Source organism: Garra rufa, chromosome 2, assembly GCF_049309525.1.
Source record: "Garra rufa chromosome 2, GarRuf1.0, whole genome shotgun sequence".
Classification (NCBI taxonomy): Eukaryota; Metazoa; Chordata; class Actinopteri; order Cypriniformes; family Cyprinidae; genus Garra; species Garra rufa.
In genome coordinates this window covers 59,205,587-59,230,834 of record NC_133362.1, presented here as the reverse complement: position 1 = coordinate 59,230,834, position 25,248 = coordinate 59,205,587, and the positions used below count along the sequence as shown (strand labels likewise).

The 25,248-nt window shown below is 37.7% G+C and overlaps 1 long non-coding RNA gene and 1 pseudogene across 1 annotated transcript; one reads left to right on the top strand and one right to left on the bottom strand.

The window, feature by feature from the left end:
* The window catches only part of LOC141325631 (uncharacterized), a 124,900-nt pseudogene that overhangs the window by 47,546 nt on the left and 52,106 nt on the right, over positions 1-25,248 (bottom strand).
* LOC141325638 (uncharacterized) lies at positions 9,950-13,275 on the top strand. Its single transcript, XR_012353793.1, has 4 exons — positions 9,950-10,090; positions 10,956-11,473; positions 11,553-11,742; positions 12,727-13,275. It is a non-coding gene; the product is annotated as an uncharacterized lncRNA (long non-coding RNA).

Genomic DNA, 25,248 nt, shown 5'->3' with positions numbered 1-25,248 from the left:
ATTGATGTTCTGTTTCTTATGCCTGTTCAGTGTTTTGATCAGTTATATATGTAATTGTTTCTTTTTTTTCTGTTTGATTGTGCATGTCAGTAACATTTTTTGTTCCTATTTAAATAAATTCTGTTTAAATAAAGATGTTTCATTGTGTACCATTTAACATTTAAGGCTCAAGGTGTGAAATGTGCAATGCACTGCAACTTTGTAGAGTGTAGTGTCTCACATGTGTCCTGTATTTAAAGATCAAAGATCACATATTAAAATATTAAAAATGCATGAAATATATGGTTTCATATATATCTAATCTGTATATAACATAATAAAAAAATGCATATATCTCACATATATTAATAATTATATATATTCCATATATGGCAATACATGTATTATACATACATAAACATATATTTTTGTATGGGGTAGACTTATATGTCAATATATGAAATTGTTCCATTTTCTAATAGGAATCATATATGGATATGGCATATACAAGACATGTATTTAATACATGGGTATTTCATATAAGCACATATATTACATTTCTGTATGGGCAGAATCACTTCAGCAGGGGAAAAGGAAAATGTTGCAGGTATGTAACATTAGATTCATTTGAATATGGTTTGCACAGTATACCAGTACTGGGAAAATACCGGTATATATTTTATGACAAATGGTACAGTATAAAGCTGGCCATTAAACCAATATTGATAACTACTGAAACATAATTTTCGTTAAAAAACCAAACAAAAAAAACTTAAATGTCCAATAAAATATTCATGAGCCTACAGCGGAAATAAACTGTGTGACTTGTTTGAGACACACTTACCATTTATCTTTCCACACTCATATCAGACAGCTGACAAGACAACTCTGCGTTCAAAACCAAAGAGAAGCACTTGAATTTGGTGAAGAATACACATTTCCCAATGATTTAGTTTAAAGCCCGATGCAGTTTCCCACAGGATTTTTGAGACTTGTGTTGGAGGTTGACATCACATGTTAATTAGCATATTTATGACATCATCACATTGTGTTGTGTGAAATATTCTGAATGGGCCTTTTTCACACTCCCCGTCCGAAAAACGGAAGCTTTAAATTGTTGTGTAAAATAACTTCCGCTGTAGCCTGAATGAATGGCAGTACCCTTAGCATGGGTTTATTTGTTGTGATTAATTAACAATTCATCATAGATGTTTCATCAAAACACGTTAACCACAGTTATCCCATCATTAATCGGGTATGATGAAATGAGGGAAAATTTTATCCACATTCAGAGACAGATGAGTTTTTTAATTAAAAAAAATGCAAGAATGACATACAAACATCATCACATTAAAGAGCAATAAAATTTGTGTTCAAATGTCTTTATGATAAGAGTACATTGAGAAATAATTAAAACAATAAAGATGTCACTATGAAAAATAACGTTAAAACACTGTATTCAGAGTATTTCTTCAGCAGTAACATAAGCAGCCTCGGCCAGATTCTCAGTATTCTTGCTTTTTTTGAGTAAAAAAATGGTCTGTCTCTAAAGCATTGTAAATTCATACACCTAGCGCTCCCAATCATGAAATAAGCGTCAGAATATCATGACATAACATTTGTCCTCATTTCATCATACCCAAATTAATTATTGAAAACTGTGGTAATTTAATTTTTCTAGCTTACTAATAAGTTATACAAAGGTCAAGTTATACAAAGAAAGATATATTGCATTGTGAGATGAATGTTAGTCAGACATTTATTTTGTGTTTGTACACAAAGATGAAGACTTTGAAGGACTCACAACAGCGAAGCCTTATGCAGAAGGTTCATGAGATGCAGAAAAAAGACTTGCCACAACAACAACATCAAATAAGAGAAGACATTCAGGACCTACGAGCCTTTGTCATTGAAAGTAAGATCTGCACAACATTTGCCTTATTCACTATTTTAGAAATATTTTAATTCATTTGACATATTCCTAACTCAACCTCAATACTAAGTACTTTTTTTGCTCTTGCATTTTAGAAATGGGAAACATTGAAGAGTCACTTCATTCAATTCAACTAAAGGTTGAAGAAATCAAAGAAATCGTGACTTCTGGACAATGTTCAGTACCATCACAAGAAAATCCAGCTGACTCCTGTGTAAGTTTCTGACACATCAAATGCAAGTCACTTCTTTCTTTTGCAGGGGTCATTAAGTTTGAAAAGCTCAGAGAGGCAGAGTCAATACAGATGATTTAAAGTCTTAAAAAGTCTTAAAAAGTAGGGATGCACCGATCTGAATCGGCCGATATGCTTGCGCGTTTTGTCAGTAAAGCCGGTTCTGTAATCAGTGGTAAATGCCATCAGGTGCGTGATTTCACGTTGAGCCATATATACTACACACAGCTCGTCAGTGAACAACGGCTGTGTGTAGTATATACGGCTCAATGTGAAATCACGCACCTGATGGCATTTTCTCGGCCGATTCGGATCGGTGCATTCCTATTAAAAAGTCTTAAATAACGTTATTCTAATATAAGGCCTTAAATAGACTTAAAAAGTATTAAATTCAGTTTCGATAGGTCTTAAATAGTTTGTCACATTTCTGCTAAAATAGGTCTCGATGGAAAATATCAGGTAAAGCATACAGAAAACGCCGTTCTAACAGCATCTTTAAAGGTTGTATCAGCGATTTCTAGCCTAAAACATAAAGTGTCAATTTCAGCTGACCTTTCTTCACGATCCGCTCGCTGCCTGCCCCATAAATTGTCTGTGAAAAAAAACGCGTCTCTCTGGTCAGCCTAGGGTCCGAGATATGCCAAAAAAACAATTGGCGCTATCAACATACCACAGATAACCAAACAGTGTTCCAACCAATCAGCGTCAGGGGTTTGGTGTTGTGGACTTTCCTACTGGTGCAGGGATGTGAGGGAGGCGGAGCGAAAGTCCACAACACCAAATCCCTGACGCTGATTGGTTGGAACACTGTTTGTTTATGTGTGGAAAGGTTGGTAGTGCCGATTGTTTTTTTTGGCATATCTCGGACCCTAGGCTGACCAGAGAGACGTGGTTTTTTCACAGACAATTTATGGGGCAGGCAGCGAGCGGATCGTGATGAAAGGTCAGCTAAATTTGACACTTTATGTTTTAGGCTAGAAATCGCTGATACAACCTTTAAATCCATTTTGATCGGTCCCAGCACCCATACCGTAAGTGCGCGAATAGATGTGCATGCAAAAAAAGTGCGGCTGGCATGATCATGTATTTTCAAGACGCGACTTGCATGACCGCAGTCACAGTTTCTAACGGACTGAAGATTTTTTTTCTCCCCCTGCAGTAGTTACTGCGTCTTCAGACAAAATCGCAGGAGCAGAGAACAAATCCAACAAGCCTTTTTCTGTATATAATGGTCTCAATAATAATAGATATAGTTTGAGCTAGCTGACCTACAGCCTTCGAGATAGTTTTAAAATGTTTTTTTTTCTTCCCCGACCGAACAAACAGCCTGATTAAAACTGAAGTGACAAAAGAACCAGCGAAGCATCAAAAGGCAAAGAAAGATTCCTATTTTAAAACATTCAAGGTAATCAGCAATTGACAATGGATAGTGTATTTCTGGTCTATTTGTGACATACTTTAAAACAATTGAGTGTAACAGCACATATAAAGAAACACACTGAGGAAACAATTGAAAATGTATAGTTTATTTATAACATGATATAGTTCAGTAATATACCAAGGGGGCTTTTTGCTGAATATTATCACGTTTACAAATGTTACATTAATTTTAGTTTAATAAACTAGTTAGTCAAGGAGTTACTTACATTTTAGACAAAGTATTTACTGTTTTTTTTTCACCAACGAAAATAGTTCCAAACAAGGATCAGCAGAAGTAGCACATTCTCCAAGCAACGTTTTACTATTAAATGATTCAGCGTTTTGCTCGAATCAGCTGAAATTCACTCATGAAGTGACTTACTGCCACCTGCTGGTAGATTAGTATGTTTAAAAGTAAGCACCCCCACCCCAACATTTCTAATTTGTACATTCATAAATGTATTTAAAACATTAATCTCATAACATCTTTTATTGCACTTTTAATTTTGCAGTGTAAATTATGTAATCTGATTGCTAACAGCCATATAGAATTTTGATAAATTGTAATAATTTCAAAGGTGATGCATACATTTCAAAAGTAAAAAAAAGTACTTTATAAAGGTAAATCAAATATGCAGATTTAAGATGTAAAAGCTGATAGAGCACTGATGAAAATATTGCTTCAGAATAAATTGTTTACATCACCAGATATCTCTAATGGTGCATTCACACCACACACTTTGTCTGCGTCAGGCAACGCTCCCAACGCATCTAGTTTGACGGATGTACGTTGAAGCTCGCAACGCTTGCTTTTTGGTGCGTTCACACCGCACACGTCAGGCAACGCATCTAGTTTGCACACTTCCCCTGAATAAACAATGGCAAACTAGTAAGGAGTGGACATTTTGAAATCTTCTCATGACCATGTTTCGCTAGCTAACAAAATGGGAAATAATTACGTTGAGAAAAAATTTGATAACTTAGCTGACATCCCGATCTCTTCAGCGATCTTCATCCATGCAAGTTCCTTTAAAATCCTTTCTTTATACAACAACGAGGACGGATCATACAATTCTCTGCGATTGCAGACGGCTACAATGAGCAATATATATATGTAATATAATTAAATTGAAAATAAGTTTTTCTCTGCTCCCGCTTCATTCAAGATACGTGTGGTGACGTCGCTACAGTGAGACGTTCTGATTGGTTGACGCACTGCGTCAAGTGCGTTAGGTCCGTCAAAAGTTCAACTAGCTGAACTTCTGCATTGCTTGCGTTTGCTGCGTTGACGCTTGAAACGCAGGTAACGCTTGAAAAGTTGACGGATCCAACGGACACAACGCAACGCAGAGCCTCTGACGGACCTCTGACGGACTCAACCATTGACTCTTCATGTAATATTGCCGCAACTGACGCATGACGGTTGGGGCGGTGTGAACGCAGCATAAGTGATACTTTTATGGGAACATTTGTGTGGAATAGTATCTGCTGATATGAAAAGTTCACTGTATATCATAGTAATAAATATAAATATTACATAACATTAAATGTTACATATATGCATGTAATATAACATATATTTCCATTACAGGTTTAGGTCTTAAATTTCATATAAGGTGGTACTAAAAAAGTCTTTAAAAGTCTTAAATTTCACTTGTTCATATCTGCAGATACCCTGTAACATTTCGTCACCTTAGAATTATAAGGTTCTATCTGCGTTCTGAGCACTTTTGAGATACTGAGCTTCAAAGTTTTTGTGTTCCATAGACTTCTGTAGACAGAACCATTTTTGTTTTCTAAAAAAAAGGCCCCAAATGTACACAGCTTACAAAAGAAACATCAAATAATGTAAATAAGTTGTCCCAGAATAAGAATATGTGAATAACTCAATTTTGACAAAAATGTCAGATAGAACCTTATAATTCTAAGGTGACGATTTAATATTGTATTTTTAATTTGGTGTATTTTTATATTTAGATTCTTTTATATAAATTCAAAATAATCAATATCGAATTGTAATCAAATTGAATTGTAAAATATGTGTCAATACCCAGCCCTCTGCATTAGGCTATGAGCTTCTAGAATATTTAGAACAGAGACCAACATGTTGAGACTAAGTTGCATTTGAGTGCATGTATGCATCCTTTTTCGTTTCACTTTCAATTGCGTGTCTGCAAATGTTTTTGATTCATTCCTATGGAAGTTAATGGATAAGTTTACTTCCAGAACAAAGATTTACAGATAATGTACTCACCCCATTGTCATCCAAGATGTTCATGTCTTTCTTTCTTCAGTCATAAAGAATTTTTTTTTTTTTTTTTTTTTTTTTTTGAGGAAAACATTTCAGGATATCTCTCTATATAATGTGTATGTATGGTGCCCCCAAGTTTGAACTTCCAAAATGCAGATTGAATTTAAAAGATTTAAATTTTTATGTCTTACAAATAAGGAACTCAATGAACTGTTCATCATTCAGGCTTGTTTGTTTGCATTGTTGCGTAGCAGTAGAGTTATGTAACTTTCATGTGACATTTCAAAAATGTTTATTTGCACAATGTTCTGACACATTTTTTCTGTGAACATACACCTAAAGCATGTGCACTAGAAGGATGGCCTTTTTTTTGTCAGTTTTTAATTACAATGTCTCAAAAACATGTACTCACATTTCTATATTTTGATTATTTGCATCTTAGTTTTTATTCTTAATAACAAAGATTTTTATGATTTTAGCCATATTGCCCTACTCTAGCTTAAAATGTTCTTTCTTTTTTTCCCCTTTTCTTACCTTGTCATTTGTGCTGTTTTATCCTTAGGTTGAAATCTATCCTGGCTCAGGTGTTTTTATCTCAAGAACTGCATGGAGGGCAGCACTGTATGCGAATACAGCCACTGCTATGGTGCGGTGTCTACTCCTGAGTGTTTTTGACACTGATACACTTCTTCGAAGCAATCTTAGAGGTACATTTGAAAGTGCTATTATTAATGTAACATCATATTTGAGATGTTTCTTCCTAGAAGTATTCAAATTTTCGATATTTAGGTGGAAAATCCAAGACTGCTTCTGAAGAAGAAGCAAGAGAGGGCCTTGATCCAGGCAAAGTCCAAGCAATTATGAGTAAGTTTATTAACAGGACCGTTTGATCTCAGAGGAACGTGAATGTTGAGCGAGGTAACTTGTTTCGACATATGGGTATTTCTAGAATTGAGGGTACAGTCTGTGTCTCCCTATGTTCTGGTCAACATCTGTTACGTATGTTATAAAAAGGCATAACGATCTTTAAAAAACTGTTAGAAAAACCATGTGACTTGCACCAAGTGATGTCACTTCTTTTGGCAGAACACTGAAAAGAATGGAGGTATGTCATGATTCCTCTCATTGATTTGTACAAAATGTGTAGTACATTAATTGTTTGTCAAATCTGTCATTGTGATATTACAGTGAATTTCCATTTCATGTTTAAAGACTCTTATTATGATAGAGGGGAATAATTGAATTATCTCCATGCCTTCTGGAGTCATATGGTTTTTCTTACAGTTATTTAAGTTATTCCTCTTTACAACAGTTGACCAGAAAGTAGGGGCAGACACAAAATATTTTTCTTTCTGAAATTGCAAATTATACGGAAAACAAATGTTTAATGCAACTGTTTATATAAATTATTAAAGTAATCACACAAACAAATAAAAAAATCATACTTGATAAGTACAGTAAAAATATAGGCATAGTGAGAGTTTTTAAGTTACAATTTTTTGACAGAATGTCCCTTAATATACAAACAGACATCTTTAGTGATAACTTACTATAATTTGTGTTATTATTTAACCCTTGTGCATTGTTCACAATCACTACCCTCTCGTTATGTTCGTGGATGAAAACATCCACTAAATTAAACTGCTGTGAAAAGGAATCATATACTGTATATTATATATATATATATATATATATATATATATATATATATATATATATATATATATATATTTATATATTTTTTTTTTTTTGCATAAATCTGTTAATCAACCAACTTACTAATCTTTCATATGTCCAAGACTGTTAAAAAGAAGAAGAAAAAAAAATCCAGGCCACAATTACCTTTTATATTAAAAATAAGTCATTTTGCGCGGGTTTTTTTCTCCAAAATCAGTGACATGATTTATGAACTTGGCAATTAAAGAGTCAAAATCCTGAATTTTTTTCAAAAGATTTGGTAGTTTTGATCAGGACTGAGGTTGATTAAGAGATTTATGCAAAAAAAAAAAAAAAAAAATTATCTGATAAATTTTTACAGCAGTTTAATTTAGTGGATGTTTTCATCCACGAACATAACTAGAAGGTAGTAAATTTGCCCAGAGCGTACGGTTGCGTTTTTTTTTTTTAATTTCAAAGCATTTTCTTAAAATGTGTCAAAATAAAATTTCTCACAAAAAATCATTAAATTTGCTTTAAAGGAGAGGTCCGGTGTGATTTTGACCTAAAGTGTATTGAATCATGATACCGAGTGTGAACGTACCTTGCATATCTCATCTTGTCTTGTCCACTGCAGTCCGAAATCTGGGGTTAGTTAGCCGATGCTCACAACAGGTTGTCAATGAGAGTCAATAGGGCGCCGAAGTAGCCAAGTAAATAAATCACTGTTTTACGCCATTTACGAGGCACAAAGTAGCTCCACACTTCATTGGTAGACTTCCAAGGGCCCTGACATTTAAAACGAGACATTGAGAACTCAGAAAAAGCACAGGTAGTTTATTTACGAGAAGATTTATACAGACAGTACCTGGAAGAAATTACCCGGTCGCCGTCATCTTGAATTTAGCCACGATAAGTTGAGTGTCAAGCACGAAGGAAACTACAACTTGATAAGTTGATAACCTGATAAGTTCCTTCCTGCTCGTCACTCGATTTATCGTGCCTAAATTCAAGATGGTAGCAACCAGAATTTTTCTTGCAGGTACTGCCCAGATTTCGGACTGCAGTGGACAAGACGAGATGAGATATGCAAGGTACGTTCAGACTCGGTATCATGATTCAATACACTTTAGGTCAATATCACACCGGACTTCTCCTTTAACAGAGAAAAAAGTTCTGGCCAAATTAGGACTCAACAGCACTCCTCAGTGGACGAAAACATCCCCAACAACACATAAGGGTTAAAACTGATTCTACAGTTTTTTGTTGTTGTTGTTTTGTTTTTTTTAAATAAGAGAAAGTTTATCTGGGAGATGCAAAACATACCCCAATTCCAAAATTGTTCCTCCCATCTCATATTTTTAACACTACCATTCCCATGTAGGGGCTCTGTCTATAATTGTGATACTAAATAAATTAGATTTTTCAGTAATTGCATATTTCTTCTGTAAATGCAATTTTTTCTGAGATTTTCTGTATGTTTAAAGTAGGTTAAATGGGTTAACCCAAAAAATGAAAATTATGTTACCAGTTACTTACCCTTATGTTCCAAACTCAAAGACTTCCCAGTCAGCAAACAATTTTGGCCCAGATTTGGCATGTATCTGGCACAGCTGGCATTTATCCGGCACTGGCATACAGCATGTGGGCCAAACATGGCCCGAGTTTGGCAGAGATGGTACCGGTTTTAAGGCGGCACACAAGACCTGGGCCAGATGTCAAATGTAGTATTTGGCCCAGATGTCAAATATAGATATGTGGCCCACATAAGATTGGCCATATTTCACCCACATTTCAAATATTTTTTATATAAAATCCCAATGTTTTAATACACAAAGAAGTTTCCATCTTCATGTTTGCATTCTGGGTCTAATGCCTTGAAGTTAATCCAGGCAACAATGAAGATTTAATTATTTAAATTATGAAAATCAACTGTAATTGTTTGATTTCAGTTCATAAGGGTTTTTTTTATGCCATGAATGTACACCAGTAGACTTTACTTTTCATAATTTATTAACATTTCTATAATGTGATTAAATCCTGCATTCAAAATTATAGCTAACCCTGGTGGATTAAAATGAAATTATGAAACTATTTATTTTCAACACCACACAACATTATTTAATCACAGTCAAAGTAACTATGAAATGTGCAACAGCAGCAATACTAATGGCTTTATGGTTTTTATACATTTAAAATTAAATGTATTGTTTTTACGTTTGTTTGTTTACTGGAAAAACTTTTACCCAGCGCGCACCATTCAGGATTTCAAAAATCCCGGAAATGCGAAATTAGCCTATCAGAGCCCATCAGAGCAATTTTTTTTTCAAAAGGCGTTAATTGTCATTTGCAGTGCTTAATGGGATTGTAGTTTTATTTACCCACTTGGCTGTAACACACAGTCTCGTATTTTTGTCTTTTTGACAATTTTTATTTCAGATCGAATGTTTTAAATGTTGTGATTCACGTTGTAGCTGGTTGTTATGATTTATGACTTATAACGCTTTAATTAACAAATCTTCAATAAGGAAAAGTGAATACAAATACTCCCGGAACCATATGTCTTTTCAAAAAAGCAGGCGGACGCTGCAGTCTTGCACAGACTTCTGAAACCAAAGCGGTAAGTGCGAACATACGCATATGTATCGTTGCAAGTTTACTATATTCTTCTTACATTTTGCTTCGGATTTATTAATTAATTGACGTTACACGCGAGTGCCCTTGTTTTAGCAGCACGTGAACGCAGTTTTAATCTACGTGTTGTAAATACAATAAACTATGTCGCTAATTTTACTCCTGAAAAAGTCAGTATTTTTCTTATGTCACTTAAATTTAATCGTCTTTGACAGATGATTAGGGTTATAATTAATTGTAATGGTATTTGTTGTTGGAGCCAATGTAACGTTATATATTAAATTACAGATAAAATTATGCATTTTTGTTGTACCAATGTTTTGGAATTTCATTAGTGGTGTATGTCATGTTGAAATTGAGTAAATGCTTGGAAAGGGGTATACATGTTTCTTTATTCTACTTCACCTTGAATGTAATTTATTTAAATTAAACTAAACTATATATAAATGGGCATCAATAATCATTGTCAATACACTCCAAATGTTACAAGAGATTAATTGTTGTGCAAAAATTGGTATCACCTTTATAGTGACCAAAATGATTACAATAACCAGTTGTCATTGATGTTCAAAAGTGCCTGGAATGACACCCAAATAATTTCAAGTTTTATGTTTAAAATATGCAAACAAAAAGTAATTTGATTTGTTGTATGTTTAAACATAATCAATAATGTGCACATTTTAAATTACAACATGACTAACATTTTATCCAGCATATATGAAATGTTCTAAAAAGAATAGTTATAGATATTTTGTCTGCTTCATAGCCCCATAGGGCCAGAATTAATAGTAATATTTAAAATCACTGTTTTACTTTTTAAATTTCTTCTTTTTGTTATGCTACTTTTCCAGATGACTACAAGAAAGCTAGACGTAAACTACCTCTAGCTGTTGATCACACAGACATTGATCAGACCGATGGAAGGAACTCACCAATTTCAAAGAAAAAGAAAGTAGGGGTTTGGTTAGATTGTTTGTTTATATTAATGTTTCGCACCACATTTACAAATAAAAGTATATCTTGGAATTGGTAAATGTGTTAGACCTAAGAACATTCTTTTCCCCGGAGAAGATGATGATGATGCTGATAATAATGAGACAGAAGAACGCCTACATTAACCAAAATTTAAGAGAAGCGTAAAAAGCTTCTGCTTTTTAAAATAATAATGTATTTTATCACAGCAGATAAATGACCAAGAGATTTTGTACTTTTAAGCAGAATGTATTCCATACCTGATGCTCCAAATATTCCTAGACAGCACAACAAATTAGACCCTGGAAAGCCAAATTAGACCCTAAGCTCTTCCACAGTGTTCCTGACATCCCTAATGATGAGATGGAAGGCATTTAAGGAACCAAGTCAAAAACAAGTAAGAAGTGTCAGCTTTTTTTAATTACAGTGCATTTTATTACAGCTGTTAAAGGACTAAGATATTTTGTATGTTGCAGGAGGTATGCCTGGCATCATGTTCTCTCTGAGAGCTGTAAATCAAGCACTGAGGCCCTTTTAAGGCATGCCAACGTCGAGGTCAGAAGACCACCCCACAAACGTAGGGATATCCAGGGCACTCTGAACCTTCAAGGCTCCATGAGCCACACTACACCTGGGACATCCAGCAAACATCCAGTTACCAAAGTTGTGAGTATATTGTCTAGCCCTTTTCAGAATGCACTGATAGTGTGTCATGGGATTAGCCTCAGGATCATCTGATTTTGATTAATTCACATTGCCAGTGATTTTTGCAATCTGTGCATGCTCACACACACACACACACACACACACACACACACACACACACACACACACACACACACACACACACACACACACACACACACACACACACACACACACACACATAAAAATTCTGTAAAGACATGTGACATCAGGATGTGACAAGTAATGTACAAAAAAAGTGTTGCGTCTTTTCCACTTTTATGTATATTCCACTTTTTTCCTCAATTCTTTGTGGAAAAAGTACACTATCACTGCTGTTTTTAATTTGATTATATAGTGCTTCATGGGACTGCAGTTATTTCTAAAGCCTTTAAGTACACAGTCTTGTACCTTTTGTCTTTTTGTCCAGTTTTCAAAAATGTTTTTTGTTGTGGAGATTGTCATCACAATTTTTTATATCTCTCTTTATTTAAATGCTTAAAGCATGAATGCACTCTATAAGAGATTTAGAAAATGAAGGAGAGAGAGAACGTTTTATATATATAGTACCTCAACACAAGCTCAAGGTTGCATAACAAAAACATACACTGAAGTTAAAAGAAGTAAAAATAAACAAAATCCCAAGTAGAATTAATCTATACATATTTCACACAGTCATTTTAAGCTAAGTGGTAGTGTGTTCCTGAGATGTGTAAAATTATCTTTTACCCATAGTAGACAGTCAGAATTTGGGCTATTTCAGACAATCTAAACGATGAAGGGCTGGGGGAAGTAAAAAACGATAATTAACTGGAAGATGGGTAGATGGTAAAAGACAATACAGAATGTTTGTCTAAAGGTCATTGGTTCAGTTTTTGTGGTAATATTGTATTTTATCCAATAGCCATGTTACCTGTTACCTGATGCAAAAGCTAATTATACACCATGTGTGCTTGTGTTTTTCAGCGGCTGTGAGGTGCAACTGTCTGACATCTGAGGCCAAAGAAAAATTAATTCATGCCATCATTAAAAGATGGCTATATCTCGCCCCAGACAGAGATGGTGGCCGAAAAGAGGATGAAGAATAGAGTGTGTGAGGAGAGTACGACTAGTTAACAGACTTTAGGAATGGATGTTCCAAGGCTCTGTTCAGAGTGCAACTTGTTCATTAACAGAATCATGAATGTTTCAGAGTCATTTGAAGAGTGCTACTTCCTGACCATAAACCTGGACGCTCAAGTGTTATGTGAAGTGAAACTCGATGAGTAGAAACATGGATGTTCAAGTGTATGTCAAGTAAATTTTGTTCCTAATCAGAAACATGGACAGTCAAGCTTTAGACAAAGCATGAAACTTCATGATCAGAAACATGGATGATCAAGTGTTACATTTAAAATATAACTTCATGAACTAAAACATGGCACAGAACTTCTACTTACTTCATTTGAACAACTTTAAAATGTCAGGTGTCAATGCTTTGATGTTAACATGATTAAACATTTGTTAAGAATACTGTCTTTGTTGTGATTATTTATCTAGGAGGTTATGGCTGACATGTGGAACCCATCTGGTCCAGCATATAGGACCAGAATAGAGCCAGCTATGGTCATACAGGTGGCAGAGATATTGATCTCTCATGGCCTTTTTATGGCCTATATTTTGGCTGCCAGGTTTAGTTCACCTGTAGATCAGGCTTAGGTGTGGCTCAGTTTTGGGCATTCTGGTTAAACACTGGTGTTGATATGGTTTACTTAAGGCTGTGTTTTGGTTCAAATGTTACATTTTGATCTGGCCCAATTCAGGGCCAGTTATAGTTAATTTACTTGGCTGAGACTTGGGCCAGTTATGGCCCATGTGTGGCCCTTGTCTGGAATCCAGACCTGGTCCAGTCATGTACCGTAATTCACTGCTGTATTTGGGCCAAGTGAAAGTGGATTGTGTGGCCCATCACTGGGCCAAACCAATTTTGCTATGTGGGTTTAGTTCATCTTTGGAACACAGTTGTCACCTGTGCTGGGAAAATGTGTCCAAATCGCTTAGTAACACTGCATCTTTTCTTTCAATTATTTTTCTCAATAATGATTCCGATATTAATAAATGCAGTATGGATCGTTTATTTTATTTGTGTTAGAAAAAAATAAGAAGATGTAAATAAATAGAACATGACGATAGGGGATCAAACGAACTAGTCTGTCCGTAATATGATGTTATTAAAACGATTTGCTTAATATAAAGATCTCGGCATTACATTTACAGTTTATTTGTTTGTTTTGTGTCTTTTCTTTTGCACATAGTTTGCAGTGATGAGCAATTACAACCAATCGCACATTTCTGTGAAGATAGGAGTGCAATGTCCAATTAGCAAAAGTGGCTGACTTCAACAGAACATGCATGCATCTTTGTGCTTTAGTAGAAATTAATATTTTGCAAATAAAGTGGTAAAAAAAAAATTTGTGCAAATAAAGAAGTAACATGACTTCATAAAATTGAGGTTAAATCACTGGAGTCACATGGACTACTTTAATTATGTCTTTACTGTCTTTCTGGGCCTTGAAAGTGGTTGTTGAGTATGCTGTCTACTAATCCAAATGTTTTTTCATCTTTTTTCTTGTTTTGTTTTGCAGATGCTGTCAAAAAACACCATGAAAAGGCCTCTTCTGGACAGTTGGGCCAGGCAATTAATTCTAAGTTAGCAGAACTGAGGTTTCAGAACAGGAAAAAAGAAATATAGCTCTGTTAATTTTTTTCCTATGTTAAAATAAATGATTAAATTAACTGTCTCAAAATTTGCATTTCTTGTATGGGTGTGTGTACTTTGTTATAGAAAAACTTTCACTTTGTATTAATATTTTCTGTAAATATGAATAAAACCATTCATATTTTGTGTGAAAGGTATTTCCCTCCTGAATGTATTTCTCATTTGCAAGCAAATTTATATAATGTCCACAAGATTGAAATTTTTTAGTTTTTAATATTCTCTGAGAACATGCTAAGGTTAATTTCCTTATGTAAGGTATTCTAAAAAGGAGTATTATTTGAATACATTTGAATATGTGTGACCCTGGAGAACAAAACCAGTATATTTGTAGCAATAGCCAACAATACATTGTATGGGTCAAAATTATTGATTCTCCTATTTGCTAAAAATCACTGGGATATTCTGTAAAGATGTCCCATGAAAATATTTTGCAAATTTCCTACCGCAAATATATAAAAGCTCATTTTTTTATTAGTAATATGCATTGCTAAGAACTTAATTTGAATAACTTGATTTTTTTAAGTCCTCAGATTCCAGATATTTAATTGTATCTTGACAAAATTTTGTCCTAATGAACCATATATCAATGGAAATCTTGTTTATTCAGCTTTCAGATTATGTATACATTTCAATTTAAAAAAATTGCCCCTTATGACTGGTTTGGTGGTCTATATGTTTGAAATTGATATACATTTAGTATAATATATTAAATAAAATATATTTAGAGATAAAGAAATTAATATATGAACATATATTTCACATTAATATATTTACATACATTATTTATATATAAAGGAAATATATATGTAAATATTAAGGAAATAAATATATTTAAATATTTATAACTAAAATAAATTTACATACACTAATGTTTGAGCACATTTACATATGAAGCAAATAAATATTTTTAAATATTTATAACAAAATATATTTACATATATGTGAAAAATATTAAAAAGGGGCCAAAATCAAATATTTAAATATGTTTTTGCCATATATTCAAAAATATACTTACATATAAGTATAAGGACTATTTTCTTCTATTAAGTTTTAATGCATTTAAATACATGGAAATGTATTTATTGCACATATATTTCAATCTATGTGACTTCCGTATGGGTGGTATTGAGAAACGCCATGTGAACAGGACTTTTATTTTTAGCCGGTGCTGTGACGTCACAGACCTGCGCCACGCTCCTGCGTCTGTTTGAGCTGAAGAAAGGTTTGTGGTTTTATAGGCCCGTAGCCAGCCTAGCAGAAGGGGGGGTTCTTTTTTTCAAAAAGTGGACCTTTTTCAGTCCCCACTCCCCACCCATTTTGTATTTAATTATGAGGTTCAAATAGCCTACTTCATTTTGGTGACTTCTCATGCACGTTTGTGCTGGATTAGCATGTCTGTTGGTATCTTAATAATCATGATTTTTGATGCACCAAACATATACAATGAGGTCAAACTGCTTACCAAGATCATGTATGTTTAGAATTAAAATTAAAAACTTGTCCGGAGCCCAAATATCAAGGGGTAATGGTGGTGGTTGAGGGCTCACATCATGGTAATGTAAGATGTAGTGAGACAGTTTGGTGGATGTGTAGCCCTCTAGGGGGGTCCGGGGGCATGGTCCCCTGGAGAAAATTTTATACGTTTTAAAGTTAAATTCATTAATTTGGTGCACTTTGAGAGTTCACAACTATGTTCACTGTGCAAATTAAACAACAAAAATAAAAAAGTGGATGACGATCTAAAAAGGGTCCAGAACTGCCTCTAGTCAGAAAGTACTGTGTTCTTCCTTGACCCATGCTACACCCCTGCACTGAGTTTTCTGGGCCCCTTTCAACCTCTGGGCCCTACGCAGTGTCCTCCTTTTCAAAACACAAATATCAAGAAAGGAATTTTAGGCCCACATGGTATTTGCAGGATTTTTAAATCAAAATGAAGGTTTTTTACTACCTTTTTTAAAGACCTACAGAAATAGAATTAATATTGAATGAGCAGGATAAAGCAATGTCTAGTAAAATATTAAACCTCTATCATGATTTACAGCTCAGATAATGTTCATCAAATACAATAACATCTGTAAAAATTGTAACAAGCTCATTTTTGTATAGTGAAATTTAAATTTGACTGTTTGAGTTATTAAAATAAAACCTTGCTAGTAGCATACATGATGACTAGTAAAAACACACACATAGGCCTATAGCACCTCAACACCATGGTATAAAAATTAACTACAAAATTTATATGTATTTTTATAAAGAACAGTGGTCTAAATACATTTAGTATAAATGCACAAATGCTATAGATACTATAATTAGATTACATTACTTCTTTACAGTTAATACATGTTTACATTAATATTATATAATATTCCGCATTTCTGCCACAATACCATGGTGCAGTTAGTGTAAAATAAATCCATGGAAAATGATTCTGACTGTCTCGTCGCGCACAGTGTTTTTCTCCTGTTTGTCAGCGCTGTTTCGCCTGTTTAAGTCGCAAAGTCATTTGTGTCCTTTACTAAATTTAAGCGCTTCACTGTGGATCTCACAGCGCTGTTTAGTGCACTCTAGTAAACGCGTCTACTCTAGTGAATTTGCGCTCCGCTGCTGTTTGAACTGTGATCCGAGCGGATAAACGGTCCAAGTGGCAGGCTTTAAATGACTAGCGCATTTAATCCATAATGCGATTCTTGTCTTTCCTTGCCCAAATTTATGACATCTTTAATAATTAAGGCTTTTATACTAATTAAGGTATGTAATACTCTTCATGGCTTTAAATGTCGTTGTTATTTAAAAGAACACTTGTTTATAAAAACAAAAAAACAAACGTATTTAAATTATGGACCTTTGTCAGTATGGGGTGGTTCGTTCGAACCACCCGAACCCCCCCTGGCTACGGGCCTGTTTTAATCATTTAAAGTGATTAAATTGATACAACGCGGTCAGTCTACTTTATAGTTTTTACCAACGTTGTAAAGGTAATTGATCATTTTGTTACACGAGTCACAGAAGAGGTGTGTGTCATTTCGGTCCGTTTATAGTGAATCAGATGATAAACACAGATCTTTTCAAAACTCCAGTTCAACTGAATCAATTGCTTCACAAATGATGAATCGTTTTCGAATCGATGAATGTTTTGAATCGCTCGAATCAGCGCTCACTGACGACATCTGCTGCTCAAAACACTGCAAACTCAACAACGACAACAACAAACTCATGTCTAATGAACTTCTACAAACAATAGCAATTTTCTGTTTCTAAATGTAATAAATTAAACGCAATATTATCACTAAATACCTAATCTTAATTATAAGTAAATTGTAATTGCCTGTAATTTCTGTTCTTTTATTTCCTGTGTTCAGTTAGTATTTATTGGTAAAATTTCAGTGTTAACTCTCACTCTGACCGCTTCCCTTGCCAGTAAACTGTCACGGTTCTCACATCTGCCGTGTCCTCATGTCGCGTCATCTGTGTGTATGTATGTGCGTCATTACGTTGTGCGTCTCTCTGATTCAGCGCAGCTGCCAATCAGTCCTTCACCAGGTGTCATGCATTTCCCCACGGCTATTTATACTCACCCAGATCTCCTCTTCCCCGTCAGATTGTTCTCCTAGATCACCGTTGTTGGATGTACGTGTTGGATTTGTCTTCGTGTGTGGAATTCGTCGTGGGATTGTCGTTGTCTTGGGTTCACTGGATTCACGCCTGCACCACGGACTTCTCACTCGTCATCTCACCTGCCATCTAGCCTCTGTGCCACTCAGCCGGGAGATCTTCACCACCACCATTGTCATCGTGTTTCATCTTGCTTACCTTCAATAAACTGGTTATCCTGCATTCTTGCTTCCTCTCATTCTTCCCGTTACAGAACAATCTGACCATCTATGGAAGCAGCAGGCACCACACAGGGCACCGCGGAGGACGCACTCCGCGAATGCATCTCCCGGCTGGAGATTCAAGAGAGGAACACCGCCATCTCAGGGAATGCCATCAACACCCTAGTGGCACAGGTGTCCGAGCTGACCCAGTCTCTGCGCCAGATGCAATTTCCCACTGCGCCGCTCACACCGCCTGCCCCGCCTGCTCCGATCGCCCCATCCGGACCATCTGGGGCGTCACATCAGCCGGAGCCCCGCCTTCCCCCACCGGAACTGTACGGAGGTGAGCCGAACTTCTGCCGAGCTTTCCTCACTAGATGTTCGATGCACTTTACGTTACAACCCCGCACATTTCCTAGTGAGGAAAGCAAGGTGGCGTTCGCGCTCACCCTGTTGACGGGGAGGGCGGCATTGTGGGGAACGGCGGTGTGGGAGAACCAAGATCCTTGTTGCGCCTCGTTCACAGCACTCTCCGCCGAGATGAAACGGGTCTTCGACCGCGCGGCCTCTGGCAGATCTCCGACAGGGGGGGAGATCCGTCTCTGATTACAGCATCGAGTTTCGAACCCTGGCGGCGGAGTGTCAGTGGAACGAGGAAGCGCAGTGGGACATGTTCCTGCATGGGTTGGCTGACCGCGTTCAGAAGGAGATCTACGCCCTGGACCTACCCGCCAACCTCAACGGCCTGATAGACCTGGCTCTGCGGGTAGATGCTCGACTCTCCCGAGCCGAGCGACGATGGACATCCGCTCGGCTCCCCCCTGGGGAGGGCTTTCCACCTCGAGCCAGCGGCAGCGACGCGGTCAGCCCATTCAACGATCCCAAGCCCATGCAGGTGGGTCGAGCTCGGCTTTCTCGGGAGGAGAAGGAGAGGCGGAGGTCCCAGGGCCTTTGCCTCTATTGTGGAGCAGCTGGCCATTTCGCCTTTAGCTGCCCCGTAAAAGGGCCAGCCCGGCAGTAAGTATGAGGCTACTGTCGGGTGGGATCTCCGCTACCAAGTCCTCGTCCAGCAACACCTCCACGCTCCTCCCGGTTAGGCTTAGATGGCAGCAACAGGACCTGCACTGCACTGCACTTCTGGACTCGGGAGCCGAGGGTAACTTCATGGATTTTTCTTTTGCACTGCATAATCATGTTCCTGTTCATCCCCTCACAGAAACCATCGCCGTCCACGCTCTCAATGGCCACTCCCTTCCCACCATCACCTCTATTACTGATCCTGTTACTCTCACGGTGTCTGGCAACCACCGTGAGAGTATTTCATTTTACATTTTGGACTCCCCTCACGCTCCCGTTGTTCTTGGACATCCCTGGCTCATTAAACACAACCCCCGGATTGATTGGCAGCTGAAGTCGGTGGCTGAATGGAGCGTTAAGTGTTATGAGTCTTGTCTTGTGTCTGCTTGTTCATCTGTTTCTAGTTCTGTGTTTCAGGAGAAGGCGGCGGATCTGAGTAACGTGCCCACGGAGTACCTCGACCTGAAGGAAGTGTTCAGTAAGTCTCGGGCTGCTTCTCTCCCTCCTCACCGTCCCTATGACTGTGCTATAGACTTATTACCAGGTACGTCTCCGCCTAATGGCAAGTTATATTCACTTTCAGTTCCTGAAAGAGAGGCTATGGAGAAATACATTTCTGATTCTCTAGCAGCCGGGCTCATACGACCCTCCTCTTCTCCAGCGGGGGCGGGATTCTTTTTTGTGGGGAAGAAGGACGGATCTCTGCGACCTTGTATTGATTACCGAGGGCTGAATAATATTACGGTAAAGAATACTTATCCTTTGCCGTTAATATCTTCAGCCTTTGAGAGGTTGCAGGGAGCGTCCGTCTTCACGAAATTGGATTTAAGAAATGCTTATCATTTGGTCCGCATCAGGGGGGGAGATGAGTGGAAGACTGCCTTTAACACCCCCAGGGGGCACTTTGAATACTTGGTCATGCCCTTCGGCTTGTCCAACTCCCCAGGGGTCTTCCAGGCACTCGTCAATGACGTGTTGAGAGACATGGAAGATCAGTTCATTTATGTCTACCTGGATGACATATTGATTTTTTCTTCTTCTCTCCAGGAACACGTTCAACACGTCAGACGAGTGCTTCAGCGGCTGTTAGAGAATGGGCTTTTTGTCAAGGCGGAGAAATGCGATTTTCATGCAAAGTCTGTTCCTTTCCTAGGGTACATCGTGTCGGCCGAGGGTATGCGCATGGATCCCGAGAAGGTTAGAGCTGTGGTGGATTGGCCAACCCCAGATTCCCGTAAGGCCCTACAGAGGTTTCTGGGTTTTGCCAATTTTTACCGGCGTTTTATTCGCAATTACAGCCAACTAGCCGCACCTCTGACCGCCTTGACCTCCCCCAGAACGACGTTCAGGTGGTCAGACGCAGCAGAAGCTGCGTTTGCCAAACTTAAAAGTCGCTTTGTTTCGGCTCCCATCCTTGTCACCCCTGATCCATCACGTCAGTTTGTGGTGGAGGTCGATGCGTCAGAGGTGGGGGTAGGTGCGGTGCTATCCCAGCGTTCACCCACGGACGACAAGATGCATCCTTGCGCGTTTTTCTCACATCGTATGTCGCCAGCTGAATCTAATTATGATATTGGTAACAGAGAGCTGTTGGCAGTCAAGCTAGCATTGGAGGAATGGCGCCACTGGTTGGAAGGGTCGGGGGTACCTTTCATTGTTTGGACTGATCACAAAAATTTAGAATACATCAGAACTGCCAAAAGATTGAACTCTAGGCAGGCTCGGTGGGCACTTTTTTTCGGACGCTTCAATTTTACCTTATCGTACCGCCCGGGTTCTAAAAACACCAAACCCGATTCCTTATCTCGTATTTTTGACCGCTCCGATCGCCCGTCCACTCCCGAGGGTATTTTTCCTGAGACACTTATTGTCTCTGCCCTCATCTGGGAGGTCGAATCGAAGGTTAAGACAGCCTTACATGGGGTAACGCCTCCGGCCGGTTGCCCACCGAACCGTTTATTTGTACCAGAGTGCTTACGGTCTGAAGTTATCCAGTGGGGACATTCTTCCAATGTGGCGTGTCATCCAGGGGTTAGTCGCACCTTACATTTGGTCAAACAACGATTTTGGTGACCGGTTCTCGAAGGCGGTTCATTTTATCCCCTTGCCCAAATTACCTTCAGCCAAGGAGACAGCGTTGGCAGTCGTAGACCACGTCTTTCGGTTACATGGCCTCCCGACGGACGTGGTCTCCGACAGAGGACCCCAATTTGTGTCCAAATTTTGGCGAGAGTTTTGTAAACTTCTGGGGGCCACTGTTAGTCTCTCTTCGGGGTTCCATCCTCAAAGCAATGGACAAACTGAGAGAGCCAACCAAGATTTGGAGAGAACGTTACGATGTATGGTCGCTAGAAATCCTTCCTCCTGGAGCCAGCAGCTGTCTATGGTGGAGTACGCCCACAATTCGTTGCCAGTATCTGCCACGGGCCTATCTCCATTTGAATGTAGTATAGGGTACCAGCCACCAATTTTTCCCAGTCTGGAATCCGAAGTCGCGGTTCCCTCTGCCCACGCCTTTGTCCAGAGGTGTCATCGCACTTGGACCAGAGCCCGTGAGACTCTGGTCCGAGTGGGAGAGCGCACCAAGGCTAAAGCCGATCGCCACCGGTCTAAGCCTCCCGTATACGTCGTCGGTTCTAAAGTGTGGCTTTCTACCAAGGATATTCCATTGCGTTCCGTTTCGAATAAACTTGCTCCCAAATTTATTGGCCCGTTTCCTGTCACCAAGATCATTAGTCCGGTGGCAGTCCGCCTCAAACTTCCTCCAGTGTACAGGAGAATTCATCCCGTGTTTCATGTTTCCAAAATTAAACCCGTTTTCTTTGCACGTATTAATCCGCCAGTCCCGGTTCCCCCACCGCCGCGACTCGTAGACGGGGAACCAACCTATTCGGTCAATCGTATTCTGGACTCGAGGCGGAGGGGACGCGGATTTCAGTACTTGGTGGACTGGGAAGGTTACGGTCCGGAGGAGAGAAGTTGGGTACCTGCCAGAGACATTCTGGATCACTCCCTTATTGATGATTTCAATCAACAGGTACAGGAGTCTGGGAACGTCAGGAGACGTTCCTAGGGGAGGGGGTACTGTCACGGTTCTCACATCTGCCGTGTCCTCATGTCGCGTCATCTGTGTGTATGTATGTGCGTCATTACGTTGTGCGTCTCTCTGATTCAGCGCAGCTGCCAATCAGTCCTTCACCAGGTGTCATGCATTTCCCCACGGCTATTTATACTCACCCAGATCTCCTCTTCCCCGTCAGATTGTTCTCCTAGATCACCGTTGTTGGATGTACGTGTTGGATTTGTCTTCGTGTGTGGAATTCGTCGTGGGATTGTCGTTGTCTTGGGTTCACTGGATTCACGCCTGCACCACGGACTTCTCACTCGTCATCTCACCTGCCATCTAGCCTCTGTGCCACTCAGCCGGGAGATCTTCACCACCACTATTGTCATCGTGTTTCATCTTGCTTACCTTCAATAAACTGGTTATCCTGCATTCTTGCTTCCTCTCATTCTTCCCGTTACATAAACTATGGAGCTGATGTGTGAGATGCACCCAGAGAGATTTAGTTTGCATTGATTTTCTTTCTGTTAATTGTTCGCATCTTAAACAGGACAAAGTGTTCAAACAGAGAGAAAGTTGTGGAGCAACTGAGATCTACATGACACTATTATAAAGATGGCGTTTATTAAAGAGGAGAGTGAAGACATGAAGATTGAAGAAGCATTCAGAGTTAAACAAGAAGATACTGAGGAACAAACAGGTTGGTTTTCATTCTTAAAGCTGAAATGAATATGAATAATGTCACACAGGTGTAGAAATATTGAGACATTCGACAGAAGTGTTGAGATCACATGACAAATACTAACACTGCCTTCAAGTGACATCATACATTAAGATTTTAACAATAATATGGAATTAGCCTAAACAATATATATATAATATTTCTGTAACATTAAACCCAATATTCACTTCTAATATTAAAACCATTTATTTCTAGCACTTTGGGCTAATTATGCAAAAGTAAGAAAATTATTTATTTGGTGCAAAAGCAAACCTTGAAATGTGAGTAATCATATTGGCTACTGCATGCTGTCTACATTTGTTCATTTAAAGTATTTGGTAAGCAAATCAAACAGCCAGAGGACACTAAGGCTACATCTAAATCAATCTGCATACAATTGAAAAGTGTTTGTTTTAAAATTTTCTCTATCAAGCATTTTTCAAAACTTGCTCATTCACACTGAAATGTCAGAAAATGTTAAATTGGCCTTACTGCGCATGTGTAAAACCTCATAAAAGCTCACTGAGACTATACAAAAGGAACAGATCATACTTTTTCACGGAATTCTTCTAGTTCCAAAATATCTTTTTTTTTTGTTATTTTATAAGACATATAGGATAGTACAAAATAGGAAAACAGTGCTGTAAATAAAACAAGTCTACAATAAAAAAGAAAAGAAAAAATTAAGCCAAAACACAAACATTCAGGATAAATTTAGATGTAATTATGTGAAATGTAAGATTGTATTGTCTAAGTTGTACACCTCTATATCTTGTGTAAAGTAGTTTTTCAAAGGGTGGAAAAAAATTTGGAAAAGGGGAAAGAAGAACAAAATATATAAAATACATAAATAAAGAGAGAGATAATTCAAATAACATTAAAGCTATGGTCTACAATTGAGCAATTCCACGCAAATGTCAACCTTACTATGAAAAAAATAAATTTATACAAAAAGAACAAAACAATGTTTAAGTTGTGCATTTAGGTCTGTATTTTACTGCATCAACGTGCTTTAACAGAAAATTGAAGGAAATCACTATGTTTTCCACCACATATTAGCGGTGCACCTATTGCAAAATTACATTTTCATTCGACTGTATTTCATGGTTTCAAATGGGAGATAAAAGATTGCCTATTTTTTTATTTATGTCCACAGTAACCATTTTGTAGAAAGATGGAGGCTTGTCTGTAAAGTAAATAAACTCCATTTATCTAAACAGCGAACATTTTTGGATTTTTAGGGGCTAGATTTATGGCGTCAGGACTTTTCAGCGCTGTGTCACGTCCGTAAAGTTTTAAAGATTAAGTTTATTTCATTTAGTAATTACTAATGCAATTAACTTGAAACTTTCTGTACAAAGCCAACTTATGGCCATGCTTATTATGATCAACAGCCTATCTCAATTATTTGCTGTTATCAGCCATAATAATGCGTTACGGACGTGACCGTTATGGACGCTTCATATTAATTAATATGCTTACTGGCACACAAGTAGATGACCGATAGCCTGTGTATTTCTATACTACTGTGACCTATTTGAGGTTTTTTCTATCATAACATTTTAGAAATTAATTCATTCTAAAATTTCAGAAATTACATTCTCCATGAGAACATTGTGGAGATAGACTTACTGTTCGGGTCAGAAATAGGCGGACTAAAGGAAAAAATCATCAAAACTATTTGAAATGAAATATAATTTTCATTCTTAGTATTAACTTATTTAAACATTATGTATTTCAAATAATTTGTGTAGCCATCTGCGACGCATTCATGCAGAAAGTAAGATTTTGCGTGTTCTGAACGTGCAGGCTGCGGATTGCGCAAGAGATATGCTGTGGGGTTACAGCACTCATATTTGTCTAAATATTCTTTTCTTCATTACAAATCTTGTTTGGTTTTATTTTGTATCATTGCATGTCAAAAATAATTCACTATTTTATGCAGATGCAAAATGCTAGACTACGAATAAGATTAGGCTAGTTTCCCATTTTATAAATATTTGTACTAATATATATATATATATATATATATATATTAGGGGTGTGCAAAGCA